Source organism: Lissotriton helveticus, chromosome 7, assembly GCF_964261635.1.
Source record: "Lissotriton helveticus chromosome 7, aLisHel1.1, whole genome shotgun sequence".
Lineage (NCBI taxonomy): Eukaryota > Metazoa > Chordata > Amphibia > Caudata > Salamandridae > Lissotriton > Lissotriton helveticus.
This window is the reverse complement of record NC_136068.1, coordinates 1,746,114,250-1,746,136,643: the sequence shown is the minus strand read 5'-3', so window position 1 is coordinate 1,746,136,643 and position 22,394 is coordinate 1,746,114,250.

Below are 22,394 nucleotides of genomic sequence, written 5' to 3'. Positions count from 1 at the left end.
CTGGAAGTAAATTACAGACAAAATTATCTACGAGTAATCGCTGTCCACCTTCAGTACACTTATCTTGACCACTATGGTTGAATAAATATTCTTCGAAACGTGTAAAGAAATTGGAGACACTTTCATCTGTCTTTTGCTTACATGCCGCTAACTTATCCCAGTTAACGCGTACAGCAGGCATCATTGTTTTCATAAGAGCTATTATTCTACCGGGTAATTCCGTGACCAAATCATCAGGTTTGGCACCACTTATTTGTCCTGCATCTGCGGCTACCATAGCAGCCCAAGCACCACCTAAAGCTTGATCATGATCTTCCCTACAAATTTTATCCCATATAGCCTGTGGGACTACATTGCCCATCAGTAAATCAATATCTGCCAAATTCATGATACATGCATCAACAGTCTGGGACAACTCTTTATAATACCCAGCAGGATTTTTACGAGGGTCCGGTAAAGACTGTTTAAGTGCCAACACTTCTGATCTTTTCCAAGGATCATGTACCCATATACGCTGAAAATGAGCTGGGACAGCCGGATTAGCATTTAGATCTGTATCTCTCCATATTGGAGGAACTTCTCGCATAGGATATTGTTTTATTTTACGCCGAACCGCAGGATCAGGTTCAAGAGGAGCTTGAGAGAAAAAGGAAGACCGGAAAGTAACACGTTTTTGAACAGCATGCTCTACATCAGGACCCACAATAAGTCCCTTATCAAATTGATCCTGTATCTCAAACACACCCTGTGGAGGAGGAAAATCCAAATCCATATCTCCCCATGCTTTGATAAGAGTATTACACATAATATTAAAGACATATCTCTGCGTAGGCGCATTCCATTGAAGAAAAGTGTCTAAGATATCACGCACACTATACTGCAGACTACTCATGATCCAATTACGAGCGAGAGAATCTAACTTAGTCCGTTCTTCTGAATCTGGAATCTGACTACGAGATTGCCTTCGAGATGAAGCAGGAGAAAAAGAAACAGACCCAAGAAAAGGTGACAAGAGACCGGAAACAGTGTTGACTAATCGTTGTCGAGCTGTAGGGGAATCTGACATGAGAACAGGAGACAATGTATTCTGTACGGCAGGGGAAGAACTAGTAGCAAAAGAAACTGACGACAAAGAAGACTGAGGCATAGAAAACTGAGGTAATGAAGCCGGTGGCAAAGGAGGCGGAGGTGGAATCACTGGAAGAGGCAAATGTGCTGGAACCGGAATAACTGGATTAGCAGCAGGTTGTAATGGGGGTGCATTAGCACCTAATACATAAGGTGGAGGTAAGGTCAATAGATGGGACATGAAAGGATCCTCGTCAGGACCCTTACTCTTTGAGGAAGTAGACAACACAGGATAACACATATCTATTGCCATACGATGCTGTCGTTCTGAAACTTCAATCAGCTGATCAGTCTCATCATTTTTAAACTGTTGGGCAGCCTGTAATATCGTCATGTCTTGCGCTTTTTTATCTTTCTTTGCTTGTTTAATATCTTTCTGCTTGGCTTCCTTACACCAGAGGCGGAAAGAGTCAAACATTTGCGGCCGGGCTTTTCTCTTAAACAAAATTGCTTCCAAATTATTTAATATGTCAGGCTCAAACCTGCCATTTTGTGGCCACTGTAAAACACCATCTTTCTTTGTGTACAGGATCCATGTTTCATTAAAAATAATAGGACCAAGTTTCGAATAGAGCTCATAAGTGGGAGTTCCAACCGGAGAAATCGGACAAGAATCCTCCAGCCGGGAATCCCTAGAACAACCAAAGCAACAGAATTTCCTAAACTTACTAAATCCAGGCATTTCGTAACAAACTGAATTTATTCCAAACGTCAAGAGGTTTGAAGACAATATAGTCACAGCACAAACGTACTTATCCCTTGGCTTCGATTAGTGCACTGATCGAATAACAAAAACAAAACAAAGAGTGGGCGCTACCCACGAATACTTAACTAAATATTTTCTCACGCCAACAGATGTCCGTCTAACGTCTCGCGATACCAATCATCACCAGAGGGCCAAGGCAGGGCGACAGTCAGGGCAGCAGCCGTCAGCAGCCGTCGGAAAGGAGTAGCCGCGCTTCAAAAGACTTTCGGTCCACTTCAACATACAGGGGGTCGCTCACGTGGTTCGCGAATCCTCCAGAATTTTCTTGCGAAGCTCCTCACGACCCTCAGGCTGAACCACTACCGCTGAAGTCACCCCACGCTGGGCGTCAATTGGAGAACCGGGCCTTATGGGCCCAGCGGCGCAGGGCACGCCTAATATCTCCGGGTTCATCTGCCTTGTCGAACAGAGACACGAGACACTCTGTTGGGCGTAGAAAATCAGGTTTATTAGCTGCAGCTAAGCACAGTGGTCCTAGAGGTACACCAGTGGTAAGTTCTCAGGAGACTGCCACTTAATTCCGTGGCGCACAATATATTATAGTACACAGATTTACAATGCCCACTCCCAAACATACAAAACTGACGAATAGGAATAGTTTGAAAACAAGCTATCGAATGTCCAAAACACACCCTTCCTTCAGACCCCGTGTGCTCTCCTCCCCTCAAGTTAATCAACACTAGTGCCCGTAATTCAATTTGCAGGTGGTAGAACATGTTTGAATGCTTCAAAGGATAGTTTATGTAACAAGAGAACACATGAGGAGAATAGCGAAGGCCAGTCAAATAAGATAAAGTTAGGAAGAATAGTGAGAGCCAAACAGCCAGTCGAGACAGGGATCAATCAGCCTAGACATGGATTAGTGGACTCGGCCAGACCCTGACATTGGTTTCGTAAACAAGGGCAGGGGGGTTTACTTTTCAACAGACAAGACACGTAGCAGCTGAAAAGGCAAAAACACTGTGTTCGCCGTGCTGCCTGAGTGAGGCAACACAAAATGGCGGCTGGACACAAAATGGCAGCTAGATACGAAGCGGAGTCAAAAACTACGTAACCTCAGGTCTCCCCCTGGGGACCACTGTGTATTTGTGTTACCTACGTGCTCAATTTCCTAAGTATTGTGTTTATTGTGTTTATATCTCCGGGTAGGAGATAATACATTGTGTTAATGACTGTTTGTTATAAAATACCTATTTTTATAACTACATTGTGTGATTCTTTTTTACCTAACCTATACCATAAGATTATGTACTGGTAAAAACAAGCTGCTTTATGCTCCTGGGCTAAGCCTGAAGGCAGCTCTCCACTTAGAGAGCTATCTAAGGTTGTCTTTGACCACTAAAATCACCATAAGGGTTGTCTGAATTAGTGCATGGTGCTACACTTACATAAGTGAGCACCATATACTGAGCTAGCCTCTCACAACACCCCTTTACATCAATCGCTCAGCTATCCCCAGCTTTGTCGCTTCTATTTCTCGTTATGTCCTTCTTATATCCACCTTTCTTCTCCATGCTGTATTCCTCATCTCTCCCCCTGCCTCTTACTTTTCTCACCAATTCTGGCCTTTTATACCCACCTCTCTCCATTCAAACTCTCTTATTGTTCTGCCTCTCTTACATCTATATACCCCATGCATGTACTTGTCCTTCACCTCTCATTTATTCCTTCAGCCTCCTCTGTCGGTTTGTCGCCCTTTACACCCACCTCTCCTCTTTGAGTCCCCTGCCTCTTACCTTGTCTCACTGTTTCTGCCTTTTATATCCATGTATACCTTCCATTCTCTACACTTCACTTTATCTCGACTATGGTCTCTTACCTTTCTCGCTAATTCTGCCTCTATTACACCCACCTCTTACCTACCTGCTGAACCCTTCACCTCTCATCTCTCTGCAGTCTCCAACCTTCTCTCACTGGTTCTACCTCTCTGAAATCTACCTCTCCCCTGCCCCTCTCTCCCAGCCTCGTACCCTATCTTGGCTGTGTTGCCTGCTACATTTAACACTCACCATTCCTCTACATGACACTCAAGTCATCCTAATGGTTCCGCTTCTCTTACATCTACCTCTTCTATCCAAGCACTGCCTTTCATCTTTCATCTTTCTCTCCAGCATTTACTTTATTCACTGATTCTGCCCCCTTCATGTCCACCTCTCCCCTTCATGCTCAACTTCATGTTTTATCTCTCTCTCTCACCTCTTATCTCCAGTTGCTGTTTCTGCCCCTGTAGCTTCCGCTTCCCCCTACATGCGCTTCCATTCATCACTCTTCTCCCCTGCCTCTTACCTTGCTACACCTCTTGTGCCAGGACGCAATACAGGCCCCTACAACATAGATGGGCCCACAACACTTCAGAGGGCCCCCAACCCATCAGGGGGCTTCCGTTCAGCCCATGGCCAATGACTGTCTGTGAGATGTGGGAGTTTCAGGGGCCCATTATCACATTCTGCAGAGAGGGACCCAATCATTTTGTGTTACACCACTGCTTTTATGTAACTTACAACATTTTCTCCTCTTCCACGATCTCACTCTCCCCAAGCCGGTTACATTTCTTTCTTTGCATGCTATTCCTTTTGCCTAACCAAGATTCTTCCCTTCTTTCATTGATTCTGCCATTACATGCACATCACTCCTTCCCCATCTCCCTTTCCTTAAGCGTCTTGTTCTATATAGCTGTTTTGCCCCTTATGTTCAGCTCTCTGCTGTACTTTGTCATCTCCCCACCTCTTACTTTCTTTTGTTTGTCTAACCCCTTTTAAATGTGCCTCTCCCTCAATATTTCTATAACCTAAAAAGAACACCCGACCTCCTTAGATGTACCCAGGAACACAGGAACTAAGACTTCAGGTGTGATCAAACATGATGCCGGGGAGTAGTTGTACCTTTTCAGTTGTGCAAAACAAGTAATGGTGTGTGGTTTGATGAGTTAAACAGCTTGGGTGTATCTTAGATGGTTCTTTGCACTCACCTCAGGGGTTACCCCTCCTTCCCTCCTACCAACTCAATGTTGTCACCTGTACTATTCTTTTACCCAATTGTTCAATATTCGTATGTTTCATGTAAATTACATGAAAATAAAAAACAGTAAGCGATTATACTCGACTGCAGTTACTATTTATGTTTGACTCTGTTCATGTTACTTTTGGATGTACATGCTTGTTGGCAAAATAAAACAACAAAACAGAATTCTAAAAAAATAAATAATAATAACCACCTCTCTCTCTACGTTTTCTGCTCTCCCTTCTTTGGAAGTGAGCAGACAGAGCCCATTGTTATGTGAGGTCACTCTGTTTTTTTGCTGTGAGCCCTGCATGATACTCTGCATTTCATTAATGCAGGAGCAGGGTTCACTTCAATTCTCACACCAGTTAAAGTGTCTGCCTAACGCTGTTATCAGATGCAGCGATTAAGCTAAGAGAAAGAGATGCAGGGAAAACTAATCACGGCCACAAACCCTGTCCTGCCCAGTCTGCAGCACCTCAAGGCGATGCAGTGTCATGTTGATGTTTCAGCCCATGGCAGCCGGGCCCAGGAGAGCCCCCCCCACCTTGTGTCTTTTCACAGTTCACCAAGTCTGCGAATCCAAATGGAAGGGACTGCCACCAGGAACAATGGCACCATTTCAAAAGCATGATGGACTCGTGGGGAGGCTCCATCCTAGTTAGACAGCCACGGGGCCCTGGGCAGCTGCCCACACTGCCCATGCCTAGGGCCGGCCCTGACTGGGCCTGCACCGGCGATCCGGGGGGTGGGGGGGGCAAGTGCTACCCCTTGCAGACGCCCATGTCTGTCAGTGATCCGTTACACTAAGGGGCCGATTCTGATCTGGGCCGGAATGCCTTCCGACCGTGCCAGATCCGGAGTATTTTCCAACAGAGCCAGACTCCTGCAGTCTGACCGAGCAAGTACGATGCAGCCGCATGCTGCCCAACTCGTTCGGTCGGACTCCCATAGAAGTCAGTGGGAGCCAGTCGTACAATGCGTACATGGGCTCCCATTGACTGAATGTGTGCATCTTGCACCAGGGCACCCTCTACAGTGGGTACTCGTCTGTGCCATCTGCACCATACATGCCCGTGTTGGGGAGACATTTGGGTCTCCCCTGTGTCCGAGTCGTAAGGCTGCGGGTGACGGGGGTGTCCAACGCAGACCCCCAAAGGCAGCTTCCCGGACGTTATATGAGCCGGAAAACTTCGCCTCCATTGCACGGTATGCTTACAGATGAGGCGTACCGAGCGGTTCACACCCGGAAAATATTCGGTCAGCGATTTTGCGTTTCTCGCATCTTACTTGCTCGCTCGTACAGCTGTACGAGTTGGGCAGAGAAAATCCGTATGGCTTGTACTTTTTACAGCTGGATAGTGTTCGGGGACCTTCCGAGCGAGATGGGAATCGGCCCCTTAGTAATTTTTTATACACTTCTTATGACTTATCACTTCTCTCTCTACTTCCCCCTTTTTCTTGTACCTATCATCTTCACATTTATATTTTGTATATTATTTATATAATTTTATGTACACTTGTGTCTCTATTCATAGTAACCACCTTTTTTTCTCCTTTGTTCACTTACACACATAACACTTTCCCCTGTCCTCTCTTAAAAATCCCTGGGTGGTTATATTCTCACATATGAGAGGACTGTAGTAGGTTTTTCAGACTAAATTGAAAAATGGATTTGTTTGTTTTAGCCCTGAGGAAGTCCTAGGTTAGTCCTGGATGAAACATGTGTTGGCATGATCCGGACATAATCTGTGGCTATCTGTTCTGTTGTTGAAGAATAAAAGATATTCCATGGTACCAAACATCAAATAAAGAACGCAAGAAAAAAACTTACTGAAAAGTCTCCTATGTGGATTCATTGGTTGTACTTGAAAATTAACTGACTATAGCTTGCGAATTGATGTGTTTCTTCTATCATGCATACATGCACAAATATGGTGAAAATATTTTCTGTGGCTAAAAATTTAGGTGAAAGCTCATGATTCTGGAATGACTGCAGGTGAGATAAAAGCTGAGGTGTATTGCCTTGTTGACTGGGAGCCAGTGCTGTTCTTTCAGGTGGGCAGTGATGTGGATGTGGCAGGGTATGTCGCGGATGAGGCGTGCTGAGGCGTTCTGTATGCGTTGGAGTCTCTTCTGGAGTTTGACCATGGTCCCTGCGTAGAGGGCGTTGCCATAGTCCAGCCTGCGGCTGATGAGGGCCTGTGTGACCGTCCCTCTGGTTCCGGTCGGGATCCTGCTGTAGATCTTGCGGTGCATGTGAAGGGTGTTGAAGCAGGAGGAGGAGATGGCATTGACTTGCTGGGTCATAGCGTGCGATGAGTCCAGGAGGAACCCCAGGTTGTGTGCGTGGTCAGTGGGTGTAGGTGCTGGTCCCAGGGTGGATGGCTACCAAGAGTCATCCTAGGCGGTGGGATTGGATCGGAGGATGAGGACCTCTGTCTTGTCCGGGTTAAGTTTCAGGCGGATGGTCTGCATCCAGCTGGCGACGGCTTTTGTTCCTTCGCGGAGGTTGGTTTTTGCGGTGGTTGGGTTTTTGGTGAGTGAGAGGATCAGTTGAGTGTCGTCAGCGTAGGAGACAATGTTGAGGTTGTGCGAGCGGACGATGTTGGCGAGCGGTGCGATGTAGACATGGAAGAGGGTAGGGCTAGGATGATCCTTGGGGCACGCCGCAGATGATCTTGGTGGCTTTGGAATGGAAGGGGGAGGCGGAGCCTCTGGGTTCTGTCAGTGAGGAAGGAGGTGGTCCAGTCCAGGGCTTTGTTGCGTATTCCTGCGTTGTGTAGGCGTGTGCGTAGGATCTGGTGGCAGACGGTGTCAAAGGCGGCTGAGAGATCCAAGAGCATGAGGGCTGCGGTTTCGCCATTGTCCAATAGAGTCCTGATGTCATCTGTGGTGGAGATGAGTGCGGTTTCGGTGCTGTGATTCCTGGACAGGTCCAGGATGTTGTTCTCCTCGAGGAAGTGGGTCAGTTGCCTGTTAATGAGCTTTTCGATGACTTTCGCCGGGAAGGGAAGAAGGGAGATGAGTCAGAATTTCTTGAGGTCCTTTGGGTCCGCTGTGGGTTTCTTGAGTAGGGCGTTGATCTCAGCGTGCTTCCAGGTTTCTGGGAAGGGGTCGGATGGCGAGCCAGAGTGGATGGTGTTCATGGTCTTGATGGTGTTGTCATCATTGATGTGGGTCCAGGAGAGTAGGTGTTTGTGAGGCTGGGGGGCGGTGAATCTGCAGTGTTGGTGGCTGTAGGGAGGATCTGGTGGCTGTATGGAGGATCTGGGAGGATCTGGGTGTTAAAGCAGTTGTGGATGTCTGTGATCTTGCGGTGAAAGAAGGTGAAAGAAGGTGGCTACTTGGTCGCATAGGTCTTGTGATGGTAGAATGTCATTGGAACTGTATCTGGGGTTTAAGAGCCCCTTTACAATGTTGAAGAGCTCTTTGGTGGTGGGTGCGTTGTTGTCGATGCATTCCTTGAAGGAGGTCCCTTTGGTGGCTCGGATGGGTTGGTGGTGCTTGCCGCTGGCGCATTTTAGGGCTGAGTGGTTGTCTGGTGTCTTTTTGTGTCTATTACTGGTATTGGTGGTGGTATTGGTGGTGGTATTGCTGGAGGTATTGGTGATGGTGGTGGTATTGGTGTTGGTGTTGGGGATATTGTTGGTGGTATTGGTGGTGGTGGTGGGAGTGATATTGGTAGTGGTACTGGTATTGGTGGTGGTAGTGATATTGGTAGTGTTGGTGGTATTGGTGGTGGTATTGGTGGTGGTGGTGGTAACTGGTGGTATTGGTGGTGGTGATATTGGTAGTGATGGTGTTATTGGTATTGTTATTGGTGGTATCCTTGGTGGTGGTGGTATTGGTATTGGTGGTGGTATTGGTATTGGTTCGGTGATATTAGTAGTGGTGTTGGTTGGTGATGGTATTGGTGGTGGTACTGGTATTGGTGGTGGTATTGGTGGTGTTAGTATTGGTGGTTTCGGTGGTGGTGGTATTGGTGATATTGGTGGTAATGGTGGTAGTATTGGAGGTGATGAAAATGAAATGAAAATTAAGTTTATAAAGCACTCGAATGCTCTGGCATCTTGGCACTAAAAAGCGGTGAGAAAGTGATGTTCTGCAGGTTGATATAGCTCATTCAGGAGGGTAACAGCCAGGATCTAAGTAATTTCCTAAAAAGCTGCAAGTTCGATTGCTGCCTCATGGTGCTGGTATTGGTGGTGGTAACTGGTGGTATTGGTGGTGGTGGTATTGGTGGTGGTGATATTGGTAGTGATGGTGTTATTGGTATTTTTATTGGTAGTATCCGTGGTGGTGGTATTGGTTGTGGTAATGGTGGTGGCGGTATTGGTTGTGGTATTGGTATTGGTTGGGTGGTATTAGTAGTGGTGTTGGTGGTGATGGTATTGGTGGTGTTGGTGTTGGTGGTATCGGTGGTGGTGGTATTGGTGATATTGGTGGTGATGGTGGTGGTATTGGAGGTGATGAAAATGAAATTAAAATTAAGTTCATAAAGCATTCGAATGCCATGGCATCTTGGCACTGAAAGCGGTGAGACAGTGATGCTCTGCAGGTTGACGTAGCTTATTTAGCAGGGAAACAGTTAGGATTTAAGTAATTTCCTAAAAAGCTGCAAGTTAAGTTGCTGCCTCAGGACAGTTGTCATCTTATTCCATAGCGTGGATGCACGATAGGAAAAACTCCTGCCACCCCATCTAGCTCTGCAAAATGTGGGAGTTTCAACAAGACCCCCATTAGTTGATCTTAGGCTCCTCACAGGCAAATACCTTGGGAACAATTTTTGGATCTCAGCAGCTCCATCACCATAAAGTGCTTTGTGGACCTGACAAAGTGCCTTAAACTCCACTCATTGCTGAATGGGGAGCCAATGTAATGCTCTAATTCCAGCTAAGGTAGAATGACCTTTGGTGATATTTAAAAGCAGACGAGCAGCTGCATTTTGTTAAGACTGTAATTTGGACAACTGAGCTTTGTCAATGCCCACAAAAAGTGTGTCACAGTGATTGATTCTAGATCGGATGAGAGCCACCACCACCGTTCTCCTGAGTTCTTGAGGGATAAAGAGAAAAATCTTGCATAGGATCTTTAGTAAGAAAAAGCAGGAAGACGATAGGCAGTTTATCTGGCCTGTAAAATGTAATTCATTGTCCACGATGATTCCTAAATTCTAAACCTTGGCTGTTGGACAGGGACACTAACCCGCCTCTGTTGGTCACCAGGTTTGGTTCTACACGAAAGGGCCCTTACCAAATTCCATCACCTCAGTTTTCTCTGTATTATTCTTAATAAAGTTTTGACTCATCCAGCTCATGATTTTGGTCAAACAGGAATGGAAGCTAACAGCAGCGGCTTCTGGATTTTTTGATACGTATATAATGAGTAGGGAATCGTCTGAATAGGAGACCAAGGTGAAATCATACTCTCTAATGATTCTGGCCAGTGGAGTGAGATAGATATTAAAGAGGGTGGGAGATAAGGCCGAGCCCTGTGGCACCCCGCAAGGAAGGTGAAAAGTGTCACATTGCAGATGCTCCCAGACGGGAAAAAAACATTACAACGCAACTTTTTCAACGCATTACCTTTACAACAAATCTTTTACAACGCAAGAACCTTCACAACGCATGCTATTACAACGCATGCTATTACAACGCAGATGCTATTACAACACATGCTATTACCACGTACGTATGGGTACGTTTTATATTATATTTTTTAATTAAAAGTTATTGTAATAGTTTTTTTTTATTTATTTTTTTATTTAATTTTAAATCCCCCAATAGTTTTTACACCTCCCTGGAGTTCGAATAGTAATTAATACCCTACCCTACTTTCACCCCCTGGAGTTAGAATAGTAATTAATACTCCGGCACTATTCAGCACTCACCCTACTTTTACACCCCCACGAGTTAGAGTAGTAATTAATACTCCTACACTATCCAGCACTTACCCTACTTTTACACCCCCCTGGAGTTAGAATAGTTATGAATACTCCTTCAATATCCAGCACTTACCCTACTTGTACACCCTCCTGTAGTTAGAATAGTAATTAATACTCCTGCACTATCCAGCACTTACCCTACTTTTACCCCCCCAGGAGTTAGAAAAGTAATTAATACTCCTGTACTATCCAGGACTTACCCTACTATTTCACCCCTCTGGAGTTAGAATAGTAAATAATACTCCTACACTATCCAGCACTTACCCTACTTTTAGACCCCCCTGGAGTTAGAATAGTTAATAATACTCCTGCACTATCCAGCAGTTACCCTACTTTTACACCCCCCTGGAGTTAGAATAGTAATTAATACTCCTGCACTATCCAGCACTTACCTTACTTTTACACCCCCTGGAGTTTAAATAGTAATTAATACTCCTGCACTATCCAGAACTCACCCTACTTTTACACCCACCTGGAATTAGAATAGTAAATAATACTCCTACACTACCCAGCACTTACCCTACTTTTTTACATCTTTGTTATTAAAATAGTAATTAAAATTCCTTTACTACTTAACTCTTACCAAAATAATACTCTCTGCTTACCTTTTAATAGTTAATAATACTCAACAAGAGTCTAACTCTTACTCTTCTTTTTTATCAATCCCTAAAAGTATGGTTAGTAAATTGAAAAAATACTCAATTTATTATTATTTGTTTTTTAAAATGGTTTACAATTATTTTGTTTTCGAATGTTGTCCTTTATTTTAAAAAAATATTAACAAAAAAATAGATATGTTAAAAAAATGTTTTGTCCTTCATATGATTCTGTTGCTGTCTATGTGTTTGCCGCGTGTATCATTGTTGAGTTCATTTGAAGATAGATGCGGGATGGAACAGAAGCAAATGGAAGCAGCATGAAGGTAAGTACAATATTTAAAAATTATTTACATGCTTGGTTTATTACTAGTTGAATAAATAAAATATGTATATTATAAATAATTAGAATGCGAGACTGTTTTATTTTCATTTTTTTAAAACTTTTTTTATTAAAGAATATTTTTTATTTTTAAATATTTTTTTAAAAATGTTGATGTATTTTATTACATAAGAAAACATGTTTTTAAACATATTGTGATGTATTCCTATAGGTTCTGTATCGATCCCCCTATTCCTGACCCTATTCTGGTTAACAAACCAACAAGTTAACTAGCAGTCAGCCCATGAGGCAGCAAACCCCCATGATGCAGATACCGTTATCTGACGAAGCCACACTACGGCACAGGAACGTGTTATCTGATTAGGTCATAACGCTTGCGATCTAATTAGACAAGCGATATTCCTCCAGCCCCTGATAAGGCATACGGAGTTCTCATAACAAATCAAACCTATGACAACCTGGGAAAAACCCTGCGGCCATTGTTTTGATTTCACCGAGAACTTCAGCAAAAGAATGTGCTAACGACCTGGTCGTATGACATCCTTATTGACGTATCTATGTCCATCCTTACGTCAATCTCGGCACCTTAAAGGTATAAATATTACCGATATTGCCCTATGCAAACACACGCGGTGGTGACGAGACGGAGCAGCCATACTTGCCGAAGCCCAGAGCAGAGCAGACCCCGCTGGCGCAGCCCCGCCTTCCTGACGCGCTGAGAACGAGACGCGCTGCTTTCTCCTGCCGAGAAATCCAGCACCGGCGTTTCCGGGTAGCCCTCGCAGGCAGCCTGGAATATCGAGAGCAGAGAAGAGAGATACCATCCCTCATTCATCCTAACTTCCAGGTACAGAACTGAATAACCCCTCGCAGAGAATTCTTTAGTCAGTCACTTGGTAAAAACAAACTTAACTTAAACTGTAACTTTCTATTCCCGCCCACGTATTAGGCTTAGGTCAGGTACACGGGGTAGGCGTATCTAGAAACACCAGTTGAGTACGTTTAGTCAAATGTATATGTGTATGTAATATATTTTATTCATTTTAAACCTTCATATGGCTTAGAAACCATATCAATGTTTTTACAGTATTATTTTACACTTCTGCTTTTAATGTATGCACTTTACTTAACTATAAGTATTGCAATAATATCGATCCATTTCTCTTGTACGAGAAAAGAGACTGATCAATAAATAACACCTTTTTATTGAACACGCCCGTCTCTTCCTTTTCTCTACATTCTGATGAGACTAAGAATGCACGTACTGACTGAGTAAAATAAATTGCCTTTTGTTCACACGACTCTCGAGATACACTCTTGATTAGGGGAGAGCAAAGTTGTCATGTTCTATGGTTGTCAGAAACTAAATCCCTTCTTGTCTAATCAGGGAATTTAATTCCTTCCTGAACATTCGTGAAAGTTTCTAGTGAACTCTGAGCTAGCTGGCAAACCCAAAACTTTAAGTCTAATATCGACAGTAGTAGACCTAGTTAACGTCTGGTCTAGGCCTATACTATTGAAGGTATTATTCCAATGCGCAGAGCCTATTGGGATAATAGGAACTACACTACAATATATTACTTTTAATAATAATTCGAAAATAAATAGTCCTTTTTCTTTCTTCATAGCTCCTGATGACGTATACGCGTAGACGTGATTCATCGCGGCCATATTGAGGAGCGTCGATGGACAGAGCAGAAGCAAGGAGACCTGCGCTCAGGTAGGAAACTTTTATAACTTTATGTATAACTAACAGCCCGTCCCGACGTTGTCCGGGTATGAATTGCTGCCGGCCAGTAGTATATTGTTTTGTAGGATTTCGTTTTGATAGCATTTCATATCTATGACAGGCCTGTGTAACGCTCCGATTCACAGTGCACTGCTGATGCACTTAAGAGTGCGCGTTCAGTGGTGTGTGAACTCGAGATTCCCTACTTTATTTTTCCTTACAATATAATATAGCGCGAACTCGACAACATGGCATGAGCACAATTTACATTACAGAAGAACACATTCATTTGTGGTCGGCACGGGGAGACAAAGCGATTTGCCTGGAATCACAGGATGTTGAGCTGATGCCGAGATTCGAACATAGCTCCCCAGCTCTAAAGTTCGTAATTCTAGAACTTGTGGCGGGAGGTGTGTCTAAAAGTGTATGTCGGTGCTGGCCATCAATGAGAGAGACCTGTGCATTTTTCAAATGGGTGGTGAAAAAATATGAGTATGTTGCTGGAGATGTGGGCCGCCATGCCACCAATATACTAACCGGGGGAGGGTAAACACCCATTATTCCGCAACTTTCTTTCCGCATACCATCACTCCGCATACCTTCATTACGAAAGTACCACGACTTCGCAATGCCATTATAATGCATGGCATTACATTTTATATGCTTTTACCACCAATACATTTACAACGAAATTAGTTGTAAATGCGTAATGGTAAAAGCATGTTTTTTTTTAATGTTTAGATAAGGTAAGTATGGGTATAGGGGTATATGTTTTGGGGTACTGAGGTATATGTTTTGGGGTGTTTGGGAATTTTAAGGGTTCAGATATAGTTGTGGGTTATGGGGTACAGGGGTAGTTTTAGGGTTTAGGGATAGGTATGGGTTTTGGGGTACAGGGGTATTTTTAGGGTTCAGAGGTAGGTTTGGGTTTTGGGGTACTGGGGTATTTTTAGGGTGCCACGCTGCTCACGGATTTTCCCGCAGCTCATGTGGGACATTGACAATTGGATTGTAAGTGCACCCGCGGACAGAGGCCCATCTGGTGGCTTCGATATTTGCACAATACAGCGGTGAAAATAGTGCACCCATACAGGGTTTAAACACAGAGGCACACTGCAGTAACCAGAATGCTTTGCCCATCAGAGGGCATGATCTTGCCATAAAGGAAGGTGTGTCCTAACAAGCACGAAGAAGTCAAGCCTTTGAATAAGAAGCATGGTAGCTTCAAAACGCGTCGGCTTAAATTGACTGAAATCAATCAGGATTCTGTATAAGCAATCTGTCCGGGGGGAGCACTTTTAACAATAAAAGGATCTACTCCCGTCAAGTGTCTGGGTGCTGTCCTGCCCTATAAGCATTTTGGAGTGAAATATATATATATATATAGATATGAGAATGTAGTAGCTGATTTAAAAAAGCTGCAAATTCAAACAGGTGGTACGAAGCGTAGGTACTCTGCTCAGCTACAACAATACAAGGCACTGACCGACAAGTTAAATAAAGAAAAAAATCTGGTAATAAGAAATAGTGACAAAGGGGGAAATGTTGTCCTCATGACAAAAATAAATTATGACAAGGAGGCATATAATCAACTTAATGATCATTTGTGTTATGAGAAGATCAACAATCGGGAATTGTTGACCATAAAAGAAGAATATCACCGCAAACTTTACAAGTGGCAGTCAGCAAAACTCATTACTGAAACTGAATACAAGTATTTAAAGACTGAACATCCTGTTACTCCCATCCTGTATTTCATCCCGAAAATACACAAGAACCCCGAACATCCACCTGGAAGGCCAATTATTTCGGCACGGGGAGGCCTCTTGGAGCATACCTCGATTTATATTGACTATTTTTTGCAAGGTTATGTCCATCAATTGGGGTCATATATACGTGACACAGGGGACTTCCTGGTTAAAATCAAAGATGTGCAAATTCAGGAGGGGGATTGGTTAATAGCATTGGATGTGACAGCATTGTATAATAGTATTTCACATAGTGATGGTTTGGAGGCAATTCGGTACTACCTCTCCAGAAGGGAATCAGGTAATGAGAAACATACCAAAATGCTGCTAGATATGTTAAGTTTCTGTCTAACAAACAATGTCTTCTTATTCAACCAACAATTGTATCGCCAGAAGCAGGGGGTAGCGATGGGGGCCAGCTTCTCTCCAAGCTACGCATGTTTGCACATGGGAGCTTGGGAGGAGCTGGTCCTCGGCTACGGGTACCAACATATTATCAGAAACAATCTAGTGGCATGGTTCCGCTTCATAGATGACTTGTTCGTCGTATGGAGAGGAAGTTATGAAGAAGCACTCAAATTTGTTAAGGATGTCAATGACAATCCCCTTAATCTCAGATTTACGGCGACCTTGAGTCAAAAAAGTGTCACATTTCTTGATGCCGAACTCTACATCAAGGGGGACCGTTTGGAGTCCAAGGTATTCAGAAAAAAGACAGCTGGCAACAGCATTCTTCATGCTGCGAGTGCCCACCCGGTACACCTTATTTCCAGCATCCCATATGGGGAGATGCTACGCCTGAGACGTATTTGTAGCAACCCCATAGATCTGGAGCAGGCACAAAATGAAAGTAAAAACAGATTCCTTGAGAGAGGCTATTCAACGAAATTGGTTGACCGAGCGAAACAGAAATCCATGAGTCTAACTAGAGAGGAACTCCTTATCAGGAAAGCTGAAAGGGAGCTCAACACCATACAAGATATATCTAAACATGGGAAGACAGAGCCTGAATGTTTTAGAATAATAACTGGGTTCACTAAGCAACGTCATCAAATAAGAAAATAGTGAACAAACACTGGCCCATAGTGTTAAAAGACACCGTGATAGGCAGTGGCCTGCCTAAGGAAGTTTTGTTAACCTTCAGCAGGGCCCCCTCCCTAAGGGATCATATTGGTAAAACTAATCCGGATCTTTTTACTAAAACAGAATGGTGGCAGAAGAACAAAGGCTTTTATAACTGCAAGGTTTGCAAAGCATGCACACATGGTGAAAATACCAAGACATTTAAGGATGGATTCACTGGGAATAACCATGCGATAACCCAAGTTTTAACATGCAAGACAGAATATGCCATCTATGTTTTGCGTTGCCCCTGTGGATTACAGTATGTGGGCAGCACGAGGAATGCTGTCCACAAACGTATTTTACAGCATTTGCGCGCAATAACCAATGTGGACAGTACCTATCCAGTGGCGCGCCACTTTAGAGACTTCCATCAAAGCAATAATAGCAGTCTCAGGTATTGGGTTATTGATGCGGTTATTAACAACAGAAGGGGTGGAGACAGAGATGCCAGACTCAGAAAACTTGAAACAAAGTATATTCTTCTGCTTAATACTAAGGTGCCTAATGGACTTAACGTGACAGAGGACCTCCACACTTGCTTGCTCTAATCATGTATGATTGGGTTGTGTGTTCTCCCCCTCTTGAGTGATGTCCTCGTCATGCGCCCGGCTGGGTGATGACTTGGGTGGACCTCGAGGGGGCTGCGAGCACACACCAATTATTATTAACTAATTGAAAACGTAATGCTGCTTAGATTAGATTATCAATTTTGATTATTATTTTCACTGTGCACTGGTTTTACTTGTTAGGAATACACATGAAGATACATATGACAGAGTTCCTAACAGTTTTCTTTTCATTTTATTTTGTTTATTATTCAGGGTAGGGTTATGGGTCATCATGACCAACCTCACATTTATTTACTTTTTGCACTAGAAACCAAGGAATGGCAAATATGGCAGCCAAATTTTTGAATCGTTTTAAAATATACATGAATTGATTTCATTTTAATATGAACAGGGAGGCCGTCCCAATATGGGGAGAGTGCAGTAGTGGATGTCAAATATTGATACACAACTGTTGAGGATTTCTCTGTACCGTCTATCCTAAATCTGCTAAGTTGAGATATATAATTATTTGTGAAAACTGATTGTGGACCCAGGGACTGACAGGAATACATTATTGCACAGTAATGCTAGATTTGCACATATTTTGATGATGCACTTTAAGCACGATATGCACTTTATAGAGTCAGCACTTTGCACTTTATATTTATTTATTCGTTATCCCTTGGTCTGAATTCAAACCTGGAAGTATGCAGAGATAGTTGGTACGGAAGTCAGGAAATTTATAATGAGGTTTTTACAGAACTTTTTTTAACATATATAACTGTTTTAGGAATTGTATTTATTATTCAAACAGCGGTCCTGTATATATCCTGACCAGTAATGCACTAGGACTCTTCATTTAAATCAGAAATCTTGAAAATATGTATTTTACAATGATTTTTAAATGATCGATCAATGGACTTTAGCTCATAAGGAACTTGTATTTTTTAGCGAAATTCAACATGTTTTAAAAATGTATTTCCCATCAATTTTGAAAAATAATGTGATTTTGTTGGGTGCAACGCCAAGTATTTCCTCTATGTCTACACGTGTTCATGCACAGGTGGTTTTAATTTTATCACGTACTAGCACTTTAAAAGGTGTACCTTGAAGCTTTATCGCTGTCATGTGAACAAGGCTCCGTTGAGCCGAAACGTCTTTGACACTTTCTGCTGAATAAAGATTGAAACACCTCGAGGTCCGTGTCCGGTGTCCTGTTTTGCCGGCTGAAAAAGCAGCGTGTGCAGGAGAGATACGGAGTTCACGATATATATAGATATATGAACAAAGTCCTTTCTGAAGCAAAAAGGGAGAGACCACACAGGGGAGTCTGCGGAGGGAGTTCTTTTAATGCCAAAGTTAAAACCAAATATCAGGGCAAATGCATTTCGGCATGGGTTTGCCTTCGTCAGCGCCAGATGGTTTTTCAGGAGGCAGGCAATCTGATCGGTTTAAATACCTCTCCCCCTCCTGTCTGGTGAAAAGGTAGCTCCGCCCCCCAAGCAGCATGTGCTGTTAATTGCTGGTTAGTTCTCCCTGTAGGACGCCTTAGTGTGTCAATACTACAATGTCCAGAATGCTGTGGGCTGGTCTCACAATCAGATGGGGGTGGATGAAATTAAGCGGGCCATTTTCACCTGTGAAGTTCGTGGCTGTCATCTCCTCCGCTCCCCGTACTGCACAAACCACAAAGTCCCGGCAGTTTCTTAGGCAGGGGTAAGACTGGCAATTCAGCTCACCCAACGTGGGGCACAGTGGCTCTCAGCACTGCCGTTTTCATTGCCGGATCCATGGGTGGGGCCAGACCATCCCAGTAGCCTGGGAACGAAAATGTTTCCACAGAAGCGGAAAGCCAGCTCGGTCCGGTCCACTTGTAATGCAGGGGTCCCTCAAGCGCGTTACTGGAGCTCGCGCCAAACAAGTGAACAAAGTCCTTTCTGAAGCAAAAAAGGGAGAGACCACACAGGGGAGTCTGCGGAGGGAGTTCTTTTAATGCCAAAGTTAAAACCAAATATCAGGGCGAATGCATTTCGGCATGGGTTTGCCTTCGTCAGCGCCAGATGGTTTTTCAGGAGGCAGGCAATCTGATCGGTTTAAATACCTCTCCCCCTCCTGTCTGGTGAAAAGGTAGCTCCGCCCCCCAAGCAGCATGTGCTGTTAATTGCTGGTTAGTTCTCCCTGTAGGACGCCTTAGTGCGTCAATACTACAATGTCCAGAATGCTGTGGGCTGGTCTCACAATCAGATGGGGGTGGATGAAATTAAGCAGGCCATTTTCACCTGTGAAGTTCGTGGCTGTCATCTCCTCCGCTCCCCGTACTGCACAAACCACAAAGTCCCGGCAGTTTCTTAGGCAGGGGTAAGACTGGCAATTCAGCTCACCCAACGTGGGGCACAGTGGCTCTCAGCACTGCCGTTTTCATTGCCGGATCCATGGGTGGGGCCAGACCATCCCAGTAGCCTGGGAACGAAAATGTTTCCACAGAAGCGGAAAGCCAGCTCGGTCCGGTCCACTTGTAATTCAGGGGTCCCTCAAGCGCGTTACTGGAGCTCGCGCCAAATAAGTGAACAAAGTCCTTTCTGAAGCAAAAAGGGAGAGACCACACAGGGGAGTCTGCAGAGGGAGTTCTTTTAATGCCAAAGTTAAAACCAAATATCAGGGCGAATGCATTTCGGCATGGGTTTGCCTTCGTCAGCGCCAGATGGTTTTTCAGGAGGCAGGCAATCTGATCGGTTTAAATACCTCTCCCCCTCCTGTCTGGTGAAAAGGTAGCTCCGCCCCCAAGCAGCATGTGCTGTTAATTGCTGGTTAGTTCTCCCTGTAGGACGCCTCAGTGCGTCAATACTACAATGTCCAGAATGCTGTGGGCTGGTCTCACAATCAGATGGGGGTGGATGAAATTAAGCGGGCCATTTTCACCTGTGAAGTTCGTGGCTGTCATCTCCTCCGCTCCCCGTACTGCACAAACCACAAAGTCCCGGCAGTTTCTTAGGCAGGGGTAAGACTGGCAATTCAGCTCACCCAACGTGGGGCACAGTGGCTCTCAGCACTGCCGTTTTCATTGCCGGATCCATGGGTGGGGCCAGACCATCCCAGTAGCCTGGGAACGAAAATGTTTCCACAGAAGCGGAAAGCCAGCTCGGTCCGGTCCACTTGTAATGCAGGGGTCCCTCAAGCGCGTTACTGGAGCTCGCACCAAATAAGTGAACAAAGTCCTTTCTGAAGCAAAAAGGGAGAGACCACAGAGGGGAGTCTGTGGAGGGAGTTCTTTTAATGCCAAAGTTAAAACCAAATATCAGGGCGAATGCATTTCGGCATGGGTTTGCCTTCGTCAGCGCCCGATGGTTTTTCAGGAGGCAGGCAATCTGATCGGTTTAAATACCTCTCCCCTCCTGTCTGGTGAAAAGGTAGCTCCGCCCCCCAAGCAGCATGTGCTGTTAATTGCTGGTTAGTTCTCCCTGTAGGACGCCTTAGTGCGTCAATACTACAATGTCCAGAATGCTGTGGGCTGGTCTCACAATCAGATGGGGGTGGATGAAATTAAGCGGGCCATTTTCACCTGTGAAGTTCGTGGCTGTCATCTCCTCCGCTCCCCGTACTGCACAAACCACAAAGTCCCGGCAGTTTCTTAGGCAGGGGTAAGACTGGCAATTCAGCTCACCCAACGTGGGGCACAGTGGCTCTCAGCACTGCCGTTTTCATTGCCGGATCCATGGGTGGGGCCAGACCATCCCAGTAGCCTGGGAACGAAAATGTTTCCACAGAAGCGGAAAGCCAGCTCGGTCCGGTCCACTTGTAATGCAGGGGTCCCTCAAGCGCGTTACTGGAGCTCGCACCAAATAAGTGAACAAAGTCCTTTCTGAAGCAAAAAGGGAGAGACCACAGAGGGGAGTCTGTGGAGGGAGTTCTTTTAATGCCAAAGTTAAAACCAAATATCAGGGCGAATGCATTTCGGCATGGGTTTGCCTTCGTCAGCGCCCGATGGTTTTTCAGGAGGCAGGCAATCTGATCGGTTTAAATACCTCTCCCCTCCTGTCTGGTGAAAAGGTAGCTCCGCCCCCCAAGCAGCATGTGCTGTTAATTGCTGGTTAGTTCTCCCTGTAGGACGCCTTAGTGCGTCAATACTACAATGTCCAGAATGCTGTGGGCTGGTCTCACAATCAGATGGGGGTGGATGAAATTAAGCGGGCCATTTTCACCTGTGAAGTTCGTGGCTGTCATCTCCTCCGCTCCCCGTACTGCACAAACCACAAAGTCCCGGCAGTTTCTTAGGCAGGGGTAAGACTGGCAATTCAGCTCACCCAACGTGGGGCACAGTGGCTCTCAGCACTGCCGTTTTCATTGCCGGATCCATGGGTGGGGCCAGACCATCCCAGTAGCCTGGGAAAGAAAATGTTTCCACAGAAGCGGAAAGCCAGCTCGGTCCGTCCACTTGCAATGCAGGGGTCCCTCAAGCGCGTTACTGGAGCTCGCGCCAAATAAGTGAACAAAGTCCTTTCTGAAGCAAAAAGGGAGAGACCACACAGGGGAGTCTGCGGAGGGAGTTCTTTTAATGCCAAAGTTAAAACCAAATATCAGGGCGAATGCATTTCGGCATGGGTTTGCCTTCGTCAGTGCCAGATGGTTTTTCAGGAGGCAGGCAATCTGATCGGTTTAAATACCTCTCCCCCTCCTGTCTGGTGAAAAGGTAGCTCCGCCTCCCAAGCAGCATGTGCTGTTAATTGCTGGTTAGTTCTCCCTGTAGGACGCCTTAGTGCGTCAATACTACAATGTCCAGAATGCTGTGGGCTGGTCTCACAATCAGATGGGGGTGGATGAAATTAAGCGGGCCATTTTCACCTGTGAAGTTCGTGGCTGTCATCTCCTCTGCTCCCCGTACTGCACAAACCACAAAGTCCCGGCAGTTTCTTAGGCAGGGGTAAGACTGGCAATTCAGCTCACCCAACGTGGGGCACAGTGGCTCTCAGCACTGCCGTTTTCATTGCCGGATCCATGGGTGGGGCCAGACCATCCCAGTAGCCTGGGAACGAAAATGTTTCCACAGAAGCGGAAAGCCAGCTCGGTCCGGTCCACTTGTAATGCAGGGGTCCCTCAAGCGCGTTACTGGAGCTCGCGCCAAATAAGTGAACAAAGTCCTTTCTGAAGCAAAAAGGGAGAGACCACACAGGGGAGTCTGCGGAGGGAGTTCTTTTAATGCCAAAGTTAAAACCAAATATCAGGGCGAATGCATTTCGGCATGGGTTTGCCTTCGTCAGCGCCAGATGGTTTTTCAGGAGGCAGGCAATCTGATCGGTTTAAATACCTCTCCCCCTCCTGTCTGGTGAAAAGGTAGCTCCGCCCCCCAAGCAGCATGTGCTGTTAATTGCTGGTTAGTTCTCCCTGTAGGACGCCTTAGTGCGTCAATACTACAATGTCCAGAATGCTGTGGGCTGGTCTCACAATCAGATGGGGGTGGATGAAATTA